This window comes from Takifugu flavidus, chromosome 18, assembly GCF_003711565.1.
Source record: "Takifugu flavidus isolate HTHZ2018 chromosome 18, ASM371156v2, whole genome shotgun sequence".
Classification (NCBI taxonomy): Eukaryota; Metazoa; Chordata; class Actinopteri; order Tetraodontiformes; family Tetraodontidae; genus Takifugu; species Takifugu flavidus.
The window spans coordinates 833,439-857,972 of NC_079537.1; the positions used below are offsets into that span (position 1 = coordinate 833,439).

The window sequence follows — 24,534 nt, forward strand, 5'->3', positions numbered from 1 at the left end:
TCACTTTATGATCAAAGTCAAGGGGCTTGGAATATCAAATCAGATCAAAGTCTCCCCCAGAATCTGTACTATCACCAACATGTAATCATATGTTCTTTTGCTCATTATCAATGTTTCTTGAAAATTTCATTTAAATCAATTCATGAGTTATTTTTGCCAAAATCCAACACTGGCATTTCACATAACCTCATCTCTGGGTGCAAGTGAAAAAAGTAACCCAAAAAATAATGCAATTTCATGAGCCAATACAACATTTAAGAAAGCTTCTTATTTCTCACAATTGAAAATTTAAATTCAAATTTAGCTTGTGTGAGGCTAATTACATCATCTTCACACTGCTTTTTTTTAGTGGCTAGCAGGTGTGGTGTTTGGATCTTGATGATCTGAATTATGTATTTAACATAAAGAAGTTATGGTTAGGATGCAATGTGGGAAGATTTCCCCCCCATTTGGGGTGCAGCCTTGGGCTGATATTTATGCATAGATACAGCTGAGCAGGAGCTGCACTGCAGCAGTTGCACCGCCAGGTCCTTGCATGGCAGCATTTACCGTGGACATGAGGGAAGAGTGCTGAAGCGACGCCTGCAACTGATCAGAGTGAGATCTCTCTCCGCTCCGCTCCGCTCCCCTCCTCTCCGGTGACGCTGTAACCACCGAACAGCTGCCGGTTCGCTCGCCTCACTCCGCCCGGCTGACTGCGTTCTGCACTGCTCCTCCAACGGGAGACCGACAGACAGCGGTGTCTGGAGACGGAGCACGAGGGGGGAACCTGCACCTGAGCTGCGCTCACTGTGGAATTAAACCCGAGTACCGGGGGGGAAAGTTGACGCGCCTGCGACAAGGAGCCGCTCCAGACTGCTGTCCACAAACCGAGGTAAGAGGCTGACCCCTCTTTTATTACGCATGATGGCCAGATAAGGAAATAAGCAGAGGGTGGAATGGGGCGCTGAGGAGTGACCTCCAGTCGGTGGTTTTCATCATAATGCTGCACCAGCATCACAGTGAACTGCGTTCATCCCCTTGACCGTCCTCCTGAAACTTCAGTCTGATCTGTTCCTTGCAGCATTATTCCTCCTTAAATCACAACAGTGAGATCACTTAATGCAGTTTGTGCCTTTTAACTGAATTCTTCAACTAAATGTGTTATACCTGTTCCTGAAGGTGAGTCTCACTGATAGATAGATATATATTTATAACCACATCATGCGGTGTGCACGCATATGTGTCAGAAACACGGTGCAATTTGTGGGTACACCCCCGGTGAGTCTGTCCACGCCGCCCAGTGCAACCATCTCTCTCTCTCTCTCTCTCTCTCTCTCTCTGTTTCTTTCTCTCTGTCTCTGTCTCTCTCTCCCCCCTAAGTTCGATTTTGGCATGAAACGCAAAGAGGCAATATTAATTGAAAAATATCACATTCCAGTTTTGTGATGAAACATAGATTCAAATAAATAATAGTAGTAAATAACAGTACAAACCGTTCAATGCTGTGGTGAGCTACCCCTACTATTGCAGTTGCAAACAAAAAAGTAGGATATCTATCTATCTATCTATCTATCTATCTATCTATCTATCTATCTATCTATCTGACAGACAGACAGACAGACAGACAGACAGACAGACAGACAGACAGACAGACAGACAGACAGACAGACAGACAGACAGACAGACAGACAGACAGACAGACAGACAGACAGACAGACAGACAGACAGACAGACAGACAGACAGCACCACCACTGTGGATAGAATAAAAACAGATGAAAAAGAAAGATCCATCCATCCATCCATCCATCCATCCATCCATCCATCCATCCATCCATCCATCCATCCATCCATCCATCCATCCATCCATCCATCCATCCATCCATCCATCCATCCATCCATCCATCCATCCATCCATCCATCCATCCATCCATCCATCCATCCATCTCTGCTAAGTGCCACTTATGGCTGATGTGCTGGAGCTTATCACAGGCTGAGGTTGGCAGCCGGGGCTCTAGCATGAGTCCATTACAGGACACAATTCACTCACTTTTTCACACCTAAGTGCAATTAAGTGTCTATAATTACTCTAAATGTTACAGTTTCTGAGTGTCAGTCACTGTCACTCACTCACTCACTCACTCACTCACTCACTCACTCACTCACTCACTCACTCACTCACTCACTCACTCAGTAGTTATGATCACTTTTCCATGTGTCTGAATCTCAGGTAAATAAATTTTAAAATAATATCTGTATTACTAATGCTGTCCTATGTCTTTGCACATTTTAATTTGTAGAGTTTATACCCAGTATTTACTATCTGGGGTCCTGACCCCACCAATATTAGATAAATATGTAAAAGCTCTCAGGTTTTTTTGGTGCTCAATAATTCAGCCTCAGAAGATATCATTTTTGCCCTGTTACTCTGAGCCTGTATTGAAACCGTCCTGTTTGTCGAAGCCTTCTATGATATTTTCACGTCTGCTCTCTCACCAGTGGTTTTTAGCGTTAAGGGTCCATTCCTGTAGGGTGAGACATCTGTCACAGATGCCACTGTTCTCCAGCACATGCACACCTTTTTTTTTTTTTTTTTTAAATGTAAATCTGTCTTAATTTAAAGGATGCAGCATAGGTTAAGATCTAACAAGGAGGGTGGACTGAACAAGGCCACTTGCTGCTGGATAGGTTAAAAGACAAATGATTGAAATTCCAAGTGAATAGCTATTAGATATCTGGATCAGCCAAAGACATACAAAGCCTTTTATATGGAATCTTGTGAACTAGCCTAGTTAGTGATTGCTGTCAGACAATTCATTTTAAACATTACTTCCTTTAAACTAATGAACTAGTTGGTCAAACCAAAATGAGAATGTGATTTTGAAACCTTGTATGAGTCAAACAATCCAGAGTTGGGCAGAAGATCACAGCCTTAGAGAGTAACCAAGAAGAGTGTTTGGAATTGTAGTTTCAGGTTTAATACTACCTTGGCACTATAGTGTGCAGGCAAACATTTGTCACACAGAATCAAAAGTGGAACAGATCAGATGGACCTTTAACATCTGTTGACTGTGATGTCTGCCGCAGTCGTGCCCGCTTCTCCCTCAGGCATATATTTATTTAGAGTGAATGGACCTCTAGGTGACTACTTCATGTCGGTGTGGTAGATTTCATTTCCGAGTTCTCACATAGGGTTCCTTGATGTATTTCTGCATTAACTGGAGCTTGACCAAGAACATCTTCCTATTAGGTGTCTAACATGAATATTATTAATCTAGACAAGCTGCCTGTGTATTATTTCTTTATTTCCTGTCTGCAGTGACAGCCGTGGGCGGTGGTCGTTGGGGAACAGGATGGAAACATAAACACAAATGCATACACGCACACACACACACACACACACACACACACACACACACGAGTGATGCGCTGCTGATATGAGGCTACATGCTGTGATCCTTGTCAGAAACATCAGGATTTCATTGTATAATTTATGTCTTTTCCCGTTTAAGAAAATTATCACAAAATTATTTATTGGGTCTGTTGTCGCATGTATTTGACAAGCAGTAGCTTAGTGAGCCCTCTTCCTTTTTTTTAGCCATTTAAAACATCAGTTTTGTGCACAAATGACAACACTGCTTACAGTAAATTCACATTATGCCCAGCCCTACCAGCTAAATATTCCATTAAAATACGGCATAGGATGAATGCTCTCACAAAATGCTTTCACAAAACTAATGTATTCTGACACATCTACTAATAATATTGCTGTCCCCATACTGCCAGCTTGGCTGCAATGTCTGTTAGCAATATTGCTACAGTGCTTACAATCTTGTGACAGTGTTACCCAGTACTGCCTGCACAGATTCTGTGTTGAGTTTACAGAAAGAGCAGCAGGCGGTAGACATTCTGTGGGAGTGGAAGGCAGGTGTATGGTGTAATTTGTGAGCAGCAATGGCTTTATTACACTGCAATAGAGGCAAAATGATCTGAAAAATCTGGCTTATACATACAGCCAAAAGAGAAGCTAGACTACAGTATATCTACATGATGATGTTGATTATATTTGTCATGTTATTGGTTAAAATCTTTATTTAATAATACATCATGTACCAATGCAAATATCCAAAGCAAGGGATGGGGTGGGGTGGGTATACAGTTTTAGCTCTTAGAACTCTTATTGTGAAAATTATGTTTTGTTGCATCCTGGTTGTAAAAACCAGGCACGTAACATGAATTTAACATGTCCATGAAAGCAGGGAGGCATGCGTCTCATTTAACGACGATTTACCTCACATAAAGTTAATTTAATTAAGAGTAACAAAGTGGCCCCAGAAAACAGTATCTTCCTCTACCTCCTTCTATTAGTATTCTTCTTCTCATGTCACATTCTTCTTCTCATGTCACTTCGTTGTTTTGCTCATTCTGTTTTGGCTGAAGACAGGTGAGCTCATCTTTATAGTGCGTAAACCTGATTGGTGTGTCTACAATAAGCAAATGTTTGAACATCAGATCGTTGTGTTTAACCAATTGGCTGTAGTCATTTAAAAATCGTGCCGTGCAAGGAAGTGACATCATGCTGTTTTGCCGTTCTCTCTTTTGACGTGCTTTACTTTTGTTTTAGGCTAGAGACGGGCTTGACTACAATGTACGGCAAAACTCCTGGACTTGTTTTCATCTGATCAAGCATGTGATCAGTTCCTCTCTGTTCAAAGCAGACCTTCCAAGTGCTTTTCTTGATCCACACCCAAACAACCATATCGAACTTGTCATGATTGTGCAATTGAGTCCATCTCAGTGTGCAATGATAATTAAACAGTTGAAATGTTAAGGTACTTCATAGATTAATTGCTTTACTGTTCATTTAAGGTGTTCTCACTGATAAGAATTAAGAAGAGCTTTTTGACAATATCACATCAGCAATTAGTAAAATAAAATCTTAGTTTGATATCAACAAGCGCTCACTAAACCAGGGCAAAACGAAATTCATTACAATATTTAATCTTGCATATAGATTTGGGGTAAAACGTACCCATTCTTGCAGTCATTCTTAATTCTACAGAAAAGATTCATCAGAAAATTTTACAACACTGCTTTCCAGAGCACACTAATCTATTATTTCTCAAACGGAGACTATTTAAGACATGGTGCAAATTCAAACAGCAATATTCATGTACAAACCCAGAAACAAACTATTACCGCACAACATTCAGAAAATGTTTTAGGTAACAGAGGGAGGGTGAAAAAAAATCAACACAAATAAAAATTGTTCATTTGTTGAAGCAAAACTCTGGAACAGTTGGAATACAGAGATGAAACAATTTCAAATGTGTATCACTTTAAAAAACAAGTATAAAGAATTTATTTTTACTAAATACTGTATAGGGAGAAGAGTTCTAACATTCATTGTTTACTAGTGATATGTTTTTGGAATTCTATTACTGCTGTTGTTGGTATTGGTGCTGCTGTGACAGTTTCTATTGTCTTTATAGATGTCATGTGCCTTATCATCACTGTCACCATCACTATCAGTATGACTATTACAAATGTTGACATGTTGCTGTAGTTTTTATAGGTGTTCTCTGTATGTGTGACATCTACTGAATGTCTATCCATCCATCTACCTTGCCCCTTGTGTAGAATTAATGTGGAATAACAGATGATTGAGACAGATTCACTGATAACAGGCCACCACTTGCATTCAGTCACATCACTTCTGAGGCAGTTGATGCAAAACATAGGAAGTAAACATCTCATCGAGCCTCTTCTCCTCTGACAGTCACGCAGAGCACAGAGAGAGGTGCAGCGAGGGAATAAACCAAATGACGAGGAAAAGCACGATTTAGGAAAGAGAGCACGTTTCATCCATCTCTTGATCAAAAGAATGGTTAAATAAAAATTAAATACCAGGCAGCCTTAATAAACAACTAGCCTCAATGCGCAAACATTAATTTCAGCCCTTAAGGAAATTATGTTGGTTTACCGTCACTTCACTGGGGAAGCTTTGAGTTCGTTCTGGCGTAAGCAAATCACAGGCGCCTCTGGGCATCTTAGGATAAAACCAGTTCTGTGTGTGAAGGGGAAAAACTGGGAGGAAGAGCCAAATATAACCATCTTCCCCTTCATCCTCATCTTCATCATCAACAACAATAATAAGAATATGTGTGCAATCTGTAAACTGGCAGCTGTGACAGTGTGACGGAATTCTCCCAGGAGATGCACCGAATGAGTAGATGGCTGCAGGATAGTTCACTCTCTGACATGAAAATCAATTTTGCCACTGTAGTGATGCCACTCCTGAATTCACAGCCTCCAGGGATCCGATGAGAGAATGTTTGTCTCTTCTGTCTCAAAGCCTCATCGTTTCTGTTCTCCTCACTCCCATCTGTCTAAAGACCTCGATGTCTATTTTCAATTATCTCTGTCTAATGTAAAGACAAAACAGATTTTGTCTGATTTGCAGGTTTGTGAATATTAGATGCTGTCATACATTTCTGTATGGATACAATTTCTCTACGCCCCTCAATTAACAGCATCTCATAAACAGGCTTAGATTATATTCTATTGTTACCTTCTGCCCATATGCTATTCTTTGAATTAGGTCAGTGAGTGCCACTTTTTAACCAACCAGATATACCTGGACTTCACTGGAAATTGTTACTAATATATTGATGTGTGGAGCTGACCCTGATATTGTTGCGGATGCATTATCGGTGCCCTTGTCAGGACAACCACTCAACAGTGAAACAATGCAATTGGTGGAGACTGCAATTCCTCTCTGCATGGAATATTTACTGCTTGAACAAACGAGAGTGCATGGAACTAGAAATAATGAAAGATATCCTGTGGTAGATGATGTGGATTATCAACCTTATTCTAAAGTCTGTGGAGACATATGGAGACAATTCTCAATTATATGGATATCACTGCGTAAAAAATAATAATGCAGGTTCAGTTTCCTGGTAAATTATTTTATCACACGGAAGTCCAACACTCTGAAAAATCACAACTAGGAAATACAAGAACTTCAGTTCGGAGGTTCACGTCACAGACTGGAGATTCGACCAGCTGGCAAGAGAAGGAAGTCCCAGGTTGGTTTAAGTAGCTGATTAGGTTGGGAGCTGCAGGTTTGTCTCAATGCTGGCTAATCCACCACACCATCATCAACACAGCACTGAAAGAACAGGAACAAGGAGAGGGAGGGAAAACACCACAACAAGATAAAGCAGAATACCCACCATATCATGACCAGTCTTCTTCATCGTCTCCTCCGTCCCTTTGTAGACTGTCCAGATGTTCCTCTGAGCAGGGCTACACCAGGATATAGATTTGTTTACTCACAAGTTACATTATATTTAACTTGCCTCCAATTTTAGTGTCTGAAACACATCAGCCATCCCTAGCATTTGTAGATCAGATGCCAAGTCATGGTGCTGGTGGTCTGTGTATTTTCCAAGCACAGCTTGTATTCAGTGAACAGAATATTTCATGATTGAAAATGTTTGTACTTTACCCGTGGGGGACACAGTCAATGCCTCTCTTTGATTGCTGCTCACAAAATCAATCAGGCGCGGAAAAAAACCAAACCAAACCAAAAAACATCTATGGTTAAGTGCGCTTTTGGTTGAACAGCAGAATACCATCAAAAACTCAATTCAGAAAACAGTCAATGCACTACACTCAATAATTGAGATTACTTTATTTATTTATTTATGTGAACCTGTGATTCCATTAAACAAATTCACTCAGTGTCAACATTCATTCATACTTTTATTCAAGATACACCTTTGGGCCATAGAATTTGCACATTTCCATAAAGGCAGCATCTCCACTGGTTCCAGAGATCACAAGGGAACAGGGTTCTCAGTGTTGAAATGCTGCTATTTGCTGATTCTGATGTTCTACACAATCATCTGTACATGTGATTATGCAGCACAGCAGAGCAGCTTGGTGCACCAACACTTGCAAACATCTGGCTTCCACTGCTCCATCTTGGCACCTTCAGCAGAGGCCTTATGCCATCATTACTTTTTGCTTGTTCTTTCTGGTCAATGCTGGGCAACAGTTTGAGTGTGACACAAAGTTGAAGCTGGCTGGTGTGTGTGAGAGCTTTAGCGTTAACACACAATGCAATGGCAATGACTGGAAACTTTGATTGTGGCATAATTAACCTTGTCAATGTGGAATTAGGTGTTAGTGCTGTCAGATGAATAGAATTTTGCCTTCACCACATTCATCAGTGTTTTAGTAATTTTTGTTTTAATAATAATAATAATAATAATGATGGTGATGATGATGATGATGATGATGCCTTTTTCCCACTTGAAGTGGTAATTTGGGATGACACATTAGTGGCCTTGTTGGTTATGTTTATATTTTTCATTACAGGATCACCTGAGATATCACAAATTTCTCAGTTGAAGCAGCTACAGAAACTTTAACAAAAGGAGAAGAATAATGATGAAGAACCTGTCCTGTGCTGATCTAGACTATTGTACTAGAATGTAGAGTTTAGTCAGTCAATGATTGCCAGATGGGATGAAATGCAGTGATGATGGGAGATAAAAGCATATTATTACCAGGCTTTAAATCAGTAGATATTGCTAAGACGAAGTTTTAACTCAAATGTAACTAAAAGAAATTGAATAGGAATTTAATGAAATTGGGGTCACAAAATGTATTGTAATTTGTATCCATTCTTCATACACAAAGCAGTATTTAGTATGGGCTGAAATGTGTGATGCTGAAGCTCCCTGACAAACACAGTGTCAACAAAGCATGTGTGACAATGTTGTGCTCGAATCCTGCAGGCTTTGCAGGGAATCATATCTGTGGCTGTGCTGATCAAATGAAAAGGTTTCCAAAATGTACCAGTAATCTTTCCACTGAAAAAAAAGATCAACCAACAGCAAAGACTGGAAACTGCTCGTTGCCATGGTGAACCTCAGCAGGACCGAGCTGCAGGTGTGTGTGTACACAAAGCGATTAAGATTATGCCAATTTCAGCCAGAATCCCCTCCATGATGTCCGCTACCCTCTGCGGCTGTGCGTGTATGTGTGTGTGCGCAACAGACAGTTGTTTTGTGGATTCTTGTGTGTCAGGTAATCAAAACTATGTAGTAGATTGACTGATAATGATCTGTTTAGTTGGGTTAATTTTCACATATGTGATCATTAACATGAGAAAGAAGTGGAAATGCATCATCTACACAACAGGATTAGGATGCTACATATCACAGAACCAGAGGAAGGTACTATGATTACTGGTTGAGAAAATGAGGAGCTTTTGACTCTGTCTTTGGAGGAAAACAAAAGCTGGGGCAACATCTAATGTATGGGATTACTGTAACTCCTGCCATGCTGCAAAAGAAATTCAAAATTAAGAATCTTTCATTTTGCCACAATAAATACTTTTTATGAAATTGGGAGTGTCTGCATAACTTATGCTGTCTTAGATAGTGACCTGGGTCCAACATTGTGCTAGTAAAAAAATAAAAATAAAAAATAAACAAAATTAGCCTTGAGTTAGTTGTTTGGAGTTTTCCGAGTTTGGTGGGATTTAGCATAGGAGGTTGCAGATCCAAAAACTTGCATTTTGAAAACTTGCCATCATGTCTGCAATGGTACATGAACTGTTTATGCATGAGCACATCTGGCTTAGTCTTTTGAGATACAATCTTTTAATTTTCCCAGCTAATCTTAAAATAGCTGAGAGGGACCCATCGTATCTGTGTTTTAAAAGGAATGGGAAATGGCAGCCTGGTTGGATTATTGTGTTTTCTGCTCTAGATATGCTCTAGATAAACTGATTAAGTCACATAAACCACGTGTCTAATGTAGGTTTAATTTTTCACATCAAGTCCAGGGAAATCAGCTTTGCGAAACCCTACATTTACAGCCTCGCCAGTACGCTGTGGATAGTGAAATTGCCTCAGTTCTTATTGCTTAGCTTTTTCTTCTCATCGGTCATGCGTGTGCTTACATACACACACTATTCCACTTGGATGCACACACCACTGACTGTGTGTATGTGTGTGAGCACATGCTACCCTGAAGACTGGCCTACTCTAAATTTACTATTGTATATCTGTGCCAACCCACTGGCTTTACACAATGCCCATTTTTGTCTTTCATTCAGTTAGTTTATTTGCCTCAATTTTCCCTGTGTGTGGTGTGTGTGTTTGTGTGTGTGTCTGTGGTAAAAGCTCTATCATGGTGACAGGGAGATAAAAGAGAGTAGGGTAAAGGGAATGACAGTGAATAAGAGCACGGGCAACGATGGCATGAGTGCGAAGTGCTTGTTCTTTCTCTTTTTCTATCTATTTGTGTGTGCATGTGGGTATGTGTGTTTTGTTGTGTGCATGTTCATTGGGAGTGTTAAGTGAACTGGAAAAAAAGGTGTGATAACAATAGTATGTGAAAGTGAAAATGTTTTAATTTCAGTGTCACTCATTTATTTAATTCACTGTCCATATGACAGAAATTATTTCAAATGTCATTAGCTGACAGACAGCATTGTGTATGTACTGTTGCATGTCTTCAGGGAGAGGCTACGCATTATTATATGTGGAGGAAATACAATGTGATACACATTTTGAAAATATAACGGCAATACAAATACTAAAGTGACTGAGAAATCAGTATTCTGTCTCCTCGAATATGATACCTCAACACCAAATATCTACAACAGCACAAACCTCAGATGTGCAACATGATTGTGACAGATTTAAATGAAATATTGTGTCTGCTTTGAGTTTCATTATCGTATGAAAATGATTCAACTGAACAAGTAATTATCAAACACAATTGTCCAACATGCAAAGGAATGGTATGTTGCCCTTCTGAAAAATCAAAACGAAAATGGGCAAGTATTGCAGTCTCAGATGTGCATCAGTTAATTTGCTGACTTACCTTCATGTTGGTAGCTGTAGAGCTGCTGCAACAGATGGTAGACATGGCCCTGTCCACATTTTTCAGATGCGTTTTTAGTTCTCTGACTCAAACCAGCGAGAAGCCACAATTCTGTTGAAGGTGTTTTTGTCACAGCTCAATTCCCCCAGTTCCCTCCTGTCCCTCTGCCTCAGTAATTTTCCACTCTCTCCTGCCTGCGCTCCACTCTACCTGCCAGCCACTCCCACCCCATCAGCTCAACTCCACTCACCTGCAAGCACAGCTGCAGCTTATTCCCAACCAGCCCTGCTTATAAGCCTCCCCTGCACTCTCACTCCTTGCCAGATTGTTCTTCAGCATTTCCATGCAAGACTCTCCAGCACTTCTTACCTGCCTGACCTCCTGTTGCTGAACCTGTTTGCCTCTGACCTGCCTGCACCGCCTGTCTCCCGGTAAACTCACCAGCCTTCCGTCCCTGGCCACGACTTCTGCCTCAGCGTTTCTGGTTCCTGTCTGCTCACCTGGTCCTGACTTCTCCGCCTGGCCCCGACTTCACTACTGCTTGTCCCCAGTCTGCCTTCAACACACCCACTGGACACTATGAGTACCTGGTCATGCCTTTCGGCCTTACTAATGCCCCGGCCGTATTCCAGGCACTCATTAACGACATTTTAAGAGACGTGCTCAACAAGTTTGTGTTTGTCTATCTGGATGACATCTTGATCTTCTACCGGTCCAAGGAAGAACATGTGCATCAAGTCCAGGCCGTCCTCCAACGCCTGCTGGAGAACTCTCTCTTAAAGCAGAGAAGTGCGAATTCCATGCTACCTTCGTCTCTTTCCTGGGGTACATTATCAGTCAAGGCAGCGTGGAGATGGACCCCTCCAAGGTCTCTGCCGTCACCTCCTGGCCTGTCTCCGAGTCCCGGAAACGGCTGCAACGGTTCCTAGGGTTCGCCAACTTCTACCGAAGGTTCATCTGGGGATACAGCACCGTGGCCGCTCCACTCACTACTCTTACCTCCTCCAAGGTACCCTTCCCTTGGTCCCAGGCTGCCGAGAAGGCATTCCAGAACCTCAAGGCTTGGTTCACTTCAGCTCCCATTCTCCTGGTTCCTGATCCTGAAAGGCAGTTCATAGTAGAGGTGGATGCTTCTGATGTGGGGGTCGGAGCCGTTCTCTCTCTCTCTCTCTCTCTCTCAACGCTCTGCTGATGACCAGAAAATGCTCCCCTGTGCCTTCTTCTCCTGATGTCTGTCTCCGGCAGAAAGAAATTATGACCTTGGGAACTGAGAACTGTTGGCGGTGAAACTGGCGTTGGAGGAAATTGCCCTTCCTTGTATGGACGGACCACAAGAACCTTAAGTACATCCGTTCGGCTAAGAGACTGAACTCCCGCCAGGCCAGCTGGTCATTGTTCTTCACCAGGTTCAACTTTTCCCTCTCCTATTGGCCGGGCTCCCCCAACGTCAAGCCTGATGCTCTATCTCGCCAGTTCTTGGGAACAGAAGACACTGCCCTTAACCCGGACACCATTCTTCCTGCTCCCTGCCTGGTGGCTTCTCTCACCTGGGAGGTAGAGGAGCGTGTAAAAGCCGCCTTGGAGAATCAGCCTGGTCCCAGCTCCTGTCCTCCTGACCGCCTGTTTGTCCTGGAGGGTCTGAGGTCTGACGTCCTGCAATGGGCCCATGGCTCCCGGCTCACTTGTCACCCAGGGATTCAGCGCACTAAAGAGGTCCTGCAGCAACGGTTCTGGTGGCCCACTTTAGAGGACACGAAAGAGTTTGTCAACGCCTACCTGATCTGCAGTCTGCACAAATCCTCCTGCCAGGCCCCTGCCGGTTACCTGCAACCTCTGCCTGTGCAACACCGTAAGCCTGTCCTCTGAGTTCCATCCCCAATCCAACAGCCAATCAGAAAGGATGAATCAGGAGATGGAGACGGCGCTTCGCTGCATGGCGTCCAGACACCCGTCCACTTGGTCCAGCTACTGCTTGTCCCCAGTCTGCTCTGCTGCATTGTCGGCCTCATCTCCTGTAAGCCCCTCTCTGTCACTCCTGCCTGCTGTAAACAGAACTGTACGCTTCCGAGGGTTCACGTCCTCCCCCCTCGGTTCCACATTCTGGCTCAATCCAATCCCCGAGCCTGAAACCCATAGACTTTGTGTGGGCGCCGAGCCTGAAGAACAGATTGTTTCCTTGTCTGCCTGAGTTCCCGTTTGCCCGTGTACTAATAAAGGTCATTACCAACAGTCCCAGCTTTCCAGAGTGCTGCTTTTGGGTCCCAATTGCACCCGTCACAGTTCTTTTTTTTGCTTTTAGAAATGGAATCATTGTTGGTATTGGTGTACAGTATTTTAAACACAAAATTACAAAAAAGGTGGTAAAGTAACACTGTATTTCTTTAAAGTAATTCTTTTAATAAATATGAGAGCTGGTTTTATGCAGCAAACCTTGGAATACTATAAAGGGAGAAGGAACCCAGCAAAATAAAGAGAAACCCTGGAGGAAAATCTGAGCCTCAAAGAGTCAGTTTTCCAAAATTATTTCCATTTTGACTTGTTAGACTGTTCACCTTTGACTCCTGCACAGCTTGACAGACTAAACAGTTTAGAAGGTAAAATGACAGTATCATGAGGTGCAGCAGTGGCTTGAGACAACTTGGTGTTGTAACTGCAGCCCACTGATGTTACACATGCACATACAATGGCAGTTCATTCATGTTGCATTTTAGAACCTGGTGTTCACACTAACATATTTCTTTAAAATTGATGTTTGAATTATATATCATGAACCAAATAATGATTTTGATGGTGATATGTAAAAAGGAACAATATATGCAAGAGACAGCTGTGACAGCACTCTTGAGTATGTTAAACAGATTAGGTTTAAGTCTGGATGTGAACAGCAGGAGTGAGTCGATATTTCTAATGTCAGGTGGCAATGAGTTCTACAGAGCTGTGGAGCAGAGCAGTCAAATGCTCGCCTCTCCATGAAGAACTTACCAGGGAGTAAAATGCTTCTAACCACTGGAAATTAAAAAATAAAAATTAATCCCAATGTTATGTCCAATTATTCTCACACACCTAGTTTGGTTTCAAACATATGGTGTTGTAAGATGGAAGTATGTACAGCTTCAGTCAAAGTTGGCAGGTGCTAAGGACCCATTTGAAGTGTTAACACAGTCAAAGATTGTTTCTCAGTCACCAAGAAAGGAGGGAGCGAAGACAGAGTGGTTGGAAGTGGCTTTGGACTGCGAGAAATAACCAGAGTCTACGGAGGCTGGAACACGAGTTCCAGACAGACAGAGCCCGAGGAGAGGAGAGCGAGACTGGGATGATGTTGTTTCTCAGAGAGAGAAAAGCAGAGATGACAGCAATGAAGGAGCAAGCAGCACAATTATGGTGGAAAGAGAGAGAGAGAAAGAGAGAGAGAATGGGCAGAGATGATGTTATGTGAGAGCAGATCACTCTAAATGAGCCTCAGAAATATATTGAGCTTCCGTGGCTGTGGAAGAGAATGATGAGCATGTAGGAGGTATAAAAAGCCTGTCTACTCTTTTTACAGTCACACACTCTTTCCTGCCTCTAGTTATCACCCTTTACTCTCACTTTGTTATCCCCTTCATCAGGGCCTTCCCTGCATCTTGCTTGTCCCGTATCTTTCTTATTTCTCTTTTTTATTCACACCTGTCATTTTAATTCTCTTCCCTTCATCATTCAGACTGACTTTTATCTCCTCTTCTATGATTACTGTTGTCATATCCTCCATGGGTGATGGAAATGACCACTCTAATGAGAAATGCTTTGATTGTAACCATTTGTCTTCTTTTTTTTAACTCACTTCAATCTAATAAGATCGATATGAGAGAAAAAAAAGATGTCAGAAAATTCCACAACAAGAATTGTCAGTGAAACCAAATTTGTCTTAATTCTTGTCTATTTTTTGGAGTTTTGCAGAACACTTGTGTTGACGGTATTGGATATCAGGATTGCCATTTGTCATATCTTTTTCTTTTTTTTCAAATTGAAGCTGCTCATTTGTGGTTGTCAAGTACAAAGATTGTAAAATTACTGATAGCTGGAGAAGCTGACAGCACCAAGTGATCCCAATAGATTGCTCCGCTCCCAGGCTGCTGGTTTTACTGACTTCCAGAAGCATTTAAGTTGAATGGTTGGCTGAGCCAACAGCTGTCAGGACTCTCTGCTGTGGAACCAGCTTCCTGTCCAGGTTGACGCTTTCTCTGCTTTTAAAATTAAGTTTAAAACTTTATTTACCCTGTAATAAGCTGAGGAAGCTGGGGAACAAAAATACAAGTTTCTCTCACCTTGATGCTTTATGGTTCTGAATTCTTCTGTTCTGTTCTCTTCTCAGGGTTTCATTAAGGGCTCTGGAGAGAATCTTGATTGGAATCAATGCCATATAAATAAAGTTGAATTGAATTAAATTACTTTTCTGAATAAAATGGTCAAAACCATATAATGGATTTGTGAGAAATATGAATTATTAAACATATGGGATGCCGGATCATTGGTCCATATGACACTCTTCCCTTTGGCCCAAAATGGTCGTGCTGTGCCCATTTCATTTCAACAGATTACAAGAATTATCAGTTTAATACACATCAGTTTAATATAGCCATCCATTTTAGAATCTCAATAGAAATTCAATCTGGAATGTCACATGACCATTAAAAAAAAAAACCCTCCTCATAACTTATTAAAAGAAGGCCAAACAAGTAATTTGGGCTCCTTACAGTGGTGCATTGACTGCACTTCAATGTGGATGTGTGCAAAGTAGCTCTGTAAATCTGCAGTTTTGTTATTTATAATTTAATTATAATTTTTTTTTTTCTATTACAGTTTTACTTTAGACATGCTTAATTAGTCATCACATTTTTGGTTTTTTATTGATCAAGTGACATCAAATAGGTTACTTTTGTCACACTTTAGCATGCTAAGCTGTGTCTATGTTAGCTGAACGGCCCCATCAGTCCAATGATGACTGCACATGTGGCTTATTAGAGACTCCACCAAGGTCACCGAGTGTTGCAGTGGATGGTGTGCACCACAAGATGAAAAAGGCAACCTGTCCTCGGTCTATTTTGCTTCTCACCTGGTGGTCACTTTGATAGCAGAAGTGGAAAAAGACAAGTGCGTACATAATCTATTTTCAATAAAAGTTTTTTTGTTTCTAACATGTATTTGTCTGCAGTACTCCAATCAATCAATCAATCAATCAATCAATCAATCAATCAATCAATCAATCAATCAATCAATCAATCAATCAATCAATTTTTATTTATATAGCGTCTGTCACAATCAAAATTGTTTCTAGGCGCTTTCCAGAATCCCAGGGCCTGACCCCCAACAAGCAACAGTGGCAAGGAAAAACTCCCCTTTAACAGGAAGAAACCTTGAGCAGGACCAGGCTCATGTAAGGGGACCCTCCTGCTGATGGGGGGCTGGGTAGAGAGAGAGGCGAGGGGGAGGACAGGTAGAGGAGAGAATAGGTAGAGAACATAGAAATACATTGTATTAATTAAAATAAGCTGCTGGTAGAGTCGGGTTGGGTGGGTCAGCGGGGTCGGAGGTCAGTAGGTCAGCATACAGCTTATGAAGGCTTTAGCATTTTAAACATTTATGACAGGCTCACTCAGAAAGCACTTATCTTACGCTGTAGGTTGTTGGGATCTTTTTCACTTTTATCCTAAATTTTGTACATTGTGGCCAATGCAAACAAACGAAAAGACATTCCATTTCTCCTCACTAGTTTTAAGTTGTTTACACCTTGATTAGAGTTCACCTCTGAAGTCAATTGATTGGACCTATTTAGATAGACACACGTTTGTATTAAAAAGGCCTCCTAGCTGGCAATGCATACCAGTGGAAAAAGGAGCCATAAATCAAAAAGCTGCCTCTGCGACTCAGGCACAGATACAGCAACCTTTCTCTGAGCTTCCTATTGACCAAACTCGGTAATTAGGGGGAAAAAGGGTCTTGCTTTTAGATGTGACTGGAACCCCTTTGGAGACACCATGTATGCAGATAGGAGAAAGTTTTACACTAGCTATATGGCAAAGGAAGATGGAAGTGTCTCCTTAGGAAGACATCTGAAAACCAATCTTAATTTAGACAACAAATGAAACAAAAAGACCATAGGGAACGCCTACTATATGCACCTGACCAAGAAATTAAACACTCTTTTGATGAAACCAAGCCTGATTTTCTTGGACTATCCAAGCATCATGTGGGGGGGGGGGGGGAAGACAGACACTGCCCAGTACTACTTCACTGCTGTGGGGGAGTTTTTGGCTGGGAGGCTGGGAAAGAGAGACATTCAGGGTTGAGAAAAGGTGAATGGAGCAAAGTACAGAGATATACTTAATGAATGTGAGTTGAGTGGCCCAGCCAGAAACCTGACTTGAACTCATTTAAACATCTCTGGAGAGACCTGACAATGGCTGACCACTGACAGCCCTCATGCAACCTGCCATGGAAGCTGGAGAGCTGGAGAGGATCTTTAGTGGACTGTAGAAAAAAATAAAAGGGCCTTAACATTTCTCAATGTGCTGTACTTTTCTCATTCTTTAGGTTTCTAATATATGTGGAAGAAAACTAAAGACCATATTTTCCCTCAATCATTCACTACTTTCCCATTTTGCTTTTGGTCTATACTCCACTCACATCATCTCAGTTTCTTTTCTTTTTTGAAAGGTCAACATACTCACAAAAAATCTTTTGAACTTTGATTGCCACTTTTCTACCAAAAATAATGAGTTCAGCAAGGTCAAAGCATTTTTACACATCATTTTCCTGAAGACCTGGCTATTACAGAGGGTTATTTATAAAACGTGATACAGCATAACTTCAAAAGTAGAATCTTTAGATCATTGAATTATACAATTTTACAATAGTTTCAGAGCTGCAAGCAGGCCCTCATGATCATTGTGCATAAAATAATGTGTCTGTTTTACTTTCACAAAATAAATTATTATTATTTTACAATTGTTTTGGCATTTTACATTTTTTTAACCACTTAGGTTTCTTTTTGTTGCTTAAAATTGACAGTGATTGTGCGACAACCTGCCTGGCGTTCCTTCACCGCATGCCATTCTGTTTACAGAGACTCTGTGTTCATGTACATAATCGCTGCGCTGTGCTCTTTCGCTGGAGCAAAATGAATGCAAACGAGACCTGAAAACAACACAGACAGTCATGAGCCGAAGGCTGGGGCTTTTCAGCCTTCCTCCAGCTTTTCTTTTCATCTTACTCTTCCTCTCTGCAGCCATCCTTTACCTCCATCTTGTTTCCCTTTTTGGCTTTAAGCCATGACTTTCATCCCAATGCACCTTACTTTCTACTCCAGTCACATCCTAATTTCTCTACTAGAGAACAAATTAAAAACATCTGGCAGACAGAAAAAAAGAATATACAAAGCAGTATATTTTATAGCAGTGTATTTTACATGGCATATACTGTATTGTAAAGACAGAACTTGTGAGGTTCAGTAAGAAAAAATATAACAGGAGGAAAAGATGTGAGGACAGACAAGAGCAGATGAAGTGGGAGGAGTGGGGAACTGAAAAAAGGAGGAAAGACGATGAGGAGAGGAGGGAAAGTGATGGAGAAGAGCTAAGATAATTGGGAGGAGGATTATAGCTATCGTGTTCAGTAAGCAAACCAAGCATGAAAGCTGCAGAAAGGGGTAGTGAGAGAGATGCTGAAGTCTTAAGCTGTAACCAAGATTTACACTTTAGAAAGGAGGCACGTTTGTCCTAAACTTTAAAAATATTTTTATTAACCTTTTCTCATTCACAAGCCTCTAAATTCGCACAGGTCCATGCACAATTCTGACCCACGCCAAAGTGTATTTGTACAGCTCATTGCTTTTCAAGCCCATGTTTAGCATAAAAGTGAGAGGCGTATAAAAGGGAGAGGTTCCTCTCTGTGCTATTAGTGGTGTACAGATCAGTAATTGTCCCAAAATCCATGCACATTTACATGCTTTTATTTAAGAAAGACTTTCTGTAGACTTGGATAAATTTTAAGCATACAATTTCATGAATGCCTTTAAATTGGTCTTTGCAGAATAATTTTTTTTTCAAAAACATTAAACCAGTGATGTTATCCAGCTAGAAGCACAAATGGAGGAAATCTGCATATTTTCTTTCATTTTATAATTCTGATTAAACATTAAAGGAAAAACAAAAGAATATCAACTGTACAGCAATAACACTCGCCAGGATTGATGCAGCTATCTTCTTTCTTTTTCATCAGGATTACCAAACCAACTTTAAAAGGATCAATTCTCTACCATTTTCAGGCTGAAGTGAGTACTTATAACCTATATTTAGTCATATACAGGACTTTTATGTCTTTTGACTTTTGGGGATTGCCACAGTGAATCATCCTCCTCCAAGGCCCCCTACTCACCACAACCTCATCTCCAACACCAACTAACTTCATGTCCATCCTCAGATATGTTCACCACCTCTTGACATGTCCAAACCATCTTAGTCTGGCCTCTCAGGTCTCTCTGGTAGGTGCACATGTTATTAGTGATTTTAATCTTCTTTGCATTCTTATGGCTCTTTCCATTGTCTTGTGAAACATTGGATTACAATTTCTTTGAGGAAGTTTTTTGTTGTTAAAGTTGCTAATGTTTTGAATTGATTAAAATGATTATTGTATCCCATACTATCTAGATTTTTTTCCCAACTATTGCCAGGACAACTTGCAATGTAGGGAATCTGTTGGGTCACTGGAGATGGTGGACTCACCCCCTCAAAGTGCAGCGCTTGACCCATCGAGCAAATTTGGGTCGAGTTGGAAACGACACTGAACGCATGTGTTGTACCTTCAAAGGAACGTCTTTATCTTGAGTTAAAGAAGTTATGGGACAACGTTAGAGCTCAAGACACATTTTGCCCCTATGCCAGAGCTGTATGCTACTGCAACTGCTGCAGAAGGTGGACAGATCAAACATTAGAGTTAGAAGTGGACAAACAGCAGCCGGACTCATTTCATCTGATATTTATTGTTCTGCAACCATCTGCTTTTTTCAACATAAGGAAATACAAATATGTTTAAAGGATTTATCTGATACTATATTTATGCTTTAAATAACACAGTGAATTATAGAAATTAACAGTAGAAATGTAATTGTGGAAATGGTCAAGCAGCACACTAATGTGAGCAAATTCTATATGGAATGTAATTTTCCAAAGTTGGTGAAATGTGCAATAGAAAAAGTTACTGTATACAAAGTAACCTCGAGACATTTACTGACAACAGAACAGCCTTTTAGGTGGAAGAAAGGAATGTCAAAACTCAGTACTATGGATGGTCAGTAATATTCTGTTAGCATACTCTCCAGCTTTAATACTGACCTCACTGCTTGTATTTATTGGGTAAAAAGATACTGTCACCGCATCACAGCAGTACTATTTAACTTGTTCTGAATGGTTAATGCTTCATCTGGATTTTCTGACCCTTGCAAAGGCAGTGTTCAGCTCTGAAAATTAATCAGCTTGCTGACATTTATACAGGTAATAAAGGAGACAAGAGTGTCTCATGATTGTGTTCATGTCTGAGGTCACAGTGAACATTAGTGACACCGTGTTTGTCCTACTAAAGAAAAGTCAGCCTTGGTTTTTGAACCTGCTATTTGCAGTTATATTAAAAGATAAAGCAGAGTGCATCATTATTGTGATTTTAAAAAAAAAAATGGAATGAAGAAAGATAACCCAGGGGAGGAGTGACAGGAAAGCAGTCAAAATGCAGATGCAAATAGTGATGGACATGGAGACGGGAAAAAGTGAGGCTACAGGAGGGTGGGATGGTGAGGAAGGGATAGGAAAGATACAACATGACAGTGGAAAGACCGGCTCAGAGAAGACAGAGAAGACGGCAACGAATCAGGGGGCCTGGCTGATATATGATGGCCCTGCAGTGAGCCTGGTGGTTAGGCTTTTTATCCTGAAAGCTTAATATTGATACCCTCACATGATGCTATATAGGTTTGTTAAACATTACCAGCTCACTCTCTCCAAACAATAAAACCCTTTTTCAGGACATGATTGTGCCATCTCACGTTGTTTTTTTTAAATGTTTAACCATGTTTTTACCATGGTTACCGGTGCCAACATCCAGTTTTTGAATTGCAGTGGTACTACAAAATGGTGTAATGTCAGATTAATCCACAGTGTGGATGATATATTACCACCAAATATGCAAGATGTTAAAACCTAATCCCAGAATTCATGATTCAGTGAATATGTGACACAAATGATTGTCTGGGGAGACTTCCATTAGCTCTAAGAGCACTATTTTTAAGAGCCTAGATTCAGTGTCATATGCATGGTAGGAAACATGTTTTTCAATATGCAAAACCAGCAAACTCAAGGTGTAACTATTAAGTGGATAATTGTGTAGAGAGCAAATGCAGCAAATGAGGATGCAATAGGGATGGAAACTGCAAATGGAAAGTAGCATAACATCCACAGCATTTGCAAATTAAAAAGCAGTCCGGACGCGTTGAGATTTGGATTAATTAAAATACAACTTAAGTTCAGTTGTGCAAAATGTATAAATGTAAACAGTTAGTAACCAGTCAGTACTGTTGAATGAGGTAGCCTCGCTTGTAGACTCCTGTGTGTCTGATGGGGAGTGCCATCACATAAACAAACCGTATTCAAGGAGCAATCAGCTATTAATGATTTTTTCTAAAATGTCTGTCTATTCACAACATTGTCACAACATTTGAGTTATTTAGGTGAGAATGTATGGGTTTGATTGGACAAGGGCTTACGACAGTTCAACGATGACATCTTGGAAACTAGGACAGAGGTTGCTGGAAAAATGTGTGTTCTTGTGGCTCAGTCATCGTTTCCTGTCTTTGTTCCTCTCTGTCTTCCTTAGCAGTTCTAATAGGGCCGGATTATCCATAGTCAAGATGAAAAGACTTTCATTTCCCTTTGAGCCTTTGTACACTCTCTCTCTCTCTCTCTCTGTCCTCTCTCTTTCTATCTAGCTATCTGAGTGTGTGTAAGTGTGTATGCATGTGTGTTAGCAGGCTTTCTGTGAGACATTGTCATGGATGAATAATGCCAGGGAGAGTAAGTAATTATCAACTTTGACTTCCTCCTTATTTTTATCTATGCTTTCAGTCTGTCTCGTCTTGACCTCCTTCCCATCTTCCAGTTTTCTTCCCATGAATTTTATTAATTGTCATCCTTAAATTGCATTCATCGTCATGTTTCTCTGACTGCTGCTTTACCATTAAAAGTTGTCTTACACTACTGTGTTCAGTTCTATTTTTATCACACTTTACACAGTATTTTAAGATATTGCAATTTAAACTTTGACAGAGTGGTTGGAGTTCTTTCTTGAATGCACCTTCTATAAATATTGTGCAATTATAGAAACATGATAAATGTGGAAGGTAAATTTAGTTATATAAACTTGGGCATTCATTTAAAGCTTTTGTGTGACTTACCATCTGTCACTTGAAATAAAACTAAAATAAAATCTAAGAATTATCTATTCCACATTCATTTTTAAAACCATTTTCCACATATATTTACATTTCTCTGTTGCATTTGTAAGGCTTTCCAACAGATGTTATCAATGAAAGTAATGTACCTATATCACAAAAAATATATTTTCAAATTTGATTTATAAAAACCCCCAAAATGTGGCACCCTAAGCTATTTTTTGTTAATTCCTTTTTCCTCAAGCTCTTACTTTCTGTCTTTATATCACCTTCTACTCATTTCTAATTATTTTGGGCCTCTGTCTATATTTAGAAAGAGCAGAGGCTGCTTTGACCTGCCTGGTGTGTGTCTGCAGACAGGTGTTAATGTGAAGCATCTCTGCCCTATAAAGAACACAAACAGTTACACAGAATACCAGAGGAATAACTGCTGGTTTGATTTTTGGAGCACACACATAGAAGATTTAAGCGCATAATGTGGTGGTGGGTGTCTTCAATTTGATTACCAGATTTAGTAGGTTCTGTGTGGTACCCTGGATCCTTTCTGTCTCCAATGAGTCTGTTTATATACTTGAATTTTTGTCTTTTCATGTTGTCATATTTAATATCACGCTGAAAGAATTTAAGATTCATGAACATCTCATCTTATCATGTATCTTTTTGCATCCGTTCTTATCAAAGGTCATCATTGTTAGTTGAATTTAATGCAGAACTTGGCATTTAGGTAGCAGAGACGCTCAATCTGCTGCCAGACGTATGTCAAGTGCAGGATTTTTATTCTGAAAATAAATAAGATTCACCCTGCAGTCCGTGTTTCCTGTGGAAGATGACCTCCCACCCTCTCAAGGAACGGTGGGGGCCCATAGAACCACTCCTTCAGCAACAGACACCTAGGGGCTGCAGTGTAGCTTCCCCACTGTGGGATCAATAAATGCTTATCTTATCTTACGGTGATAACAGAATTGGTATTCAAATTGCATGAAACACGATATTTAAACAACTAAAAACATTCACCAGCTTTCAGCGAGGTCTCAATAAAATGAGGAATTGCACCGACTTCACCAAACAGCGCTTTCATTTTTACTGCAATGTCTGCATTTTTAATGGCAATATACAGCCTTATATAAGTTGCAGTAAAACAACATTTAATCCTGTTACTTGATTTTGCCATGTAATTATGTGGTTATGACACATATCTTGAAATAACTATTTTTAATCAGAGGATACTTTTCATATTACTCTCGATACAATTGAGCTCAAGGCTGCACACATTTACAGGAAGTTCACACATCATTATGGTGATTATTTAACTTCCCCTTGCTGCTTTCCTCGATTGATCAAACATGAGAAAATGCACATCACTTGTCAATAAAGTCTCAGCAAGGAACGGAACACAGCCGTGTAGCAAGTCATTAATTTCACGGTGATTTGCCGTGTGCACTGATCAAAGAGCTTCCCTTCACATTTGTACAGCTAAATGTCCTTCCAACTGGTTTCGTCATGGGATTTTAGAGACATGGCTGAAAAAGATGGAGCGTGGAGCACTTGTAAAATCCCAAAGAAGTCTTCAGGAAATCTGTCTTGCTTGGTGGAGAAACTCACCATCATCCTCTCTCCCTAATTTTTTCCTACACCTTATCATTTTTAGGATAATGTCAAGAAAGGCACCATGTCATAAAAAGGTATCTGTTCAAGTTGACCATTTTGGACTGCTTGTCTGAAGGCTGCTTTTACATGCAGCCCCAATACTAGATTTCTTTATTTTATTATCTTGTACAGTGACAAAAACCAGAAATGCCTTGGAGAGCTGCAGATAAATGTCTTTCATTCCTTCCCAGCACAACATTTATGTATGTGCATATGTTCCCGCGGCATTTTAACAGTTGGAGAGAGCGTGTTCATATCCAGCAGAGCTTAGCAGCTTTTGAAACTTTAATGAGGTGTGGATACCTTCAAGGAAAGTTCTGAGGGTCACTAGCTGTCAGCCTCAGAACAGGTATTTCAGTTTTCTTTTTGATCTTGTTGACGTGAATGTCAGCTGTCTTTTCAAAGCATCCTTCTAAAATATGCTGGTAGCATATCTGATTAGACCTCCTGCTTGTATTATTGGCGCTCATTTTTTCTTCATATTAGCAAATGGCATTCATGTACAATTTTATGTCCTGACTAA

At 40.5% G+C, this 24,534-nt stretch overlaps 1 protein-coding gene across 5 annotated transcripts in view; it reads left to right on the forward strand.

Annotated features, from left to right (window-relative positions):
* Positions 1 to 505: 505 nt before the first annotated feature.
* The window catches only part of LOC130514805 (junction plakoglobin-like), a 70,359-nt gene continuing 46,330 nt past the window's right edge, over positions 506 to 24,534 (forward strand). Inside the window, exons 1-2 of one of the 5 annotated variants that reach the window (XM_057014601.1) lie at positions 508 to 874; positions 19,148 to 19,199. The gene's annotated coding sequence lies outside the window, so the exon portion shown is untranslated. Of the gene's footprint in view, positions 875 to 19,147; positions 19,200 to 24,534 lie in introns of those variants that run through there. The other 4 variants (XM_057014598.1, XM_057014602.1, XM_057014600.1 and 1 more) reach the window with 4 other exon arrangements.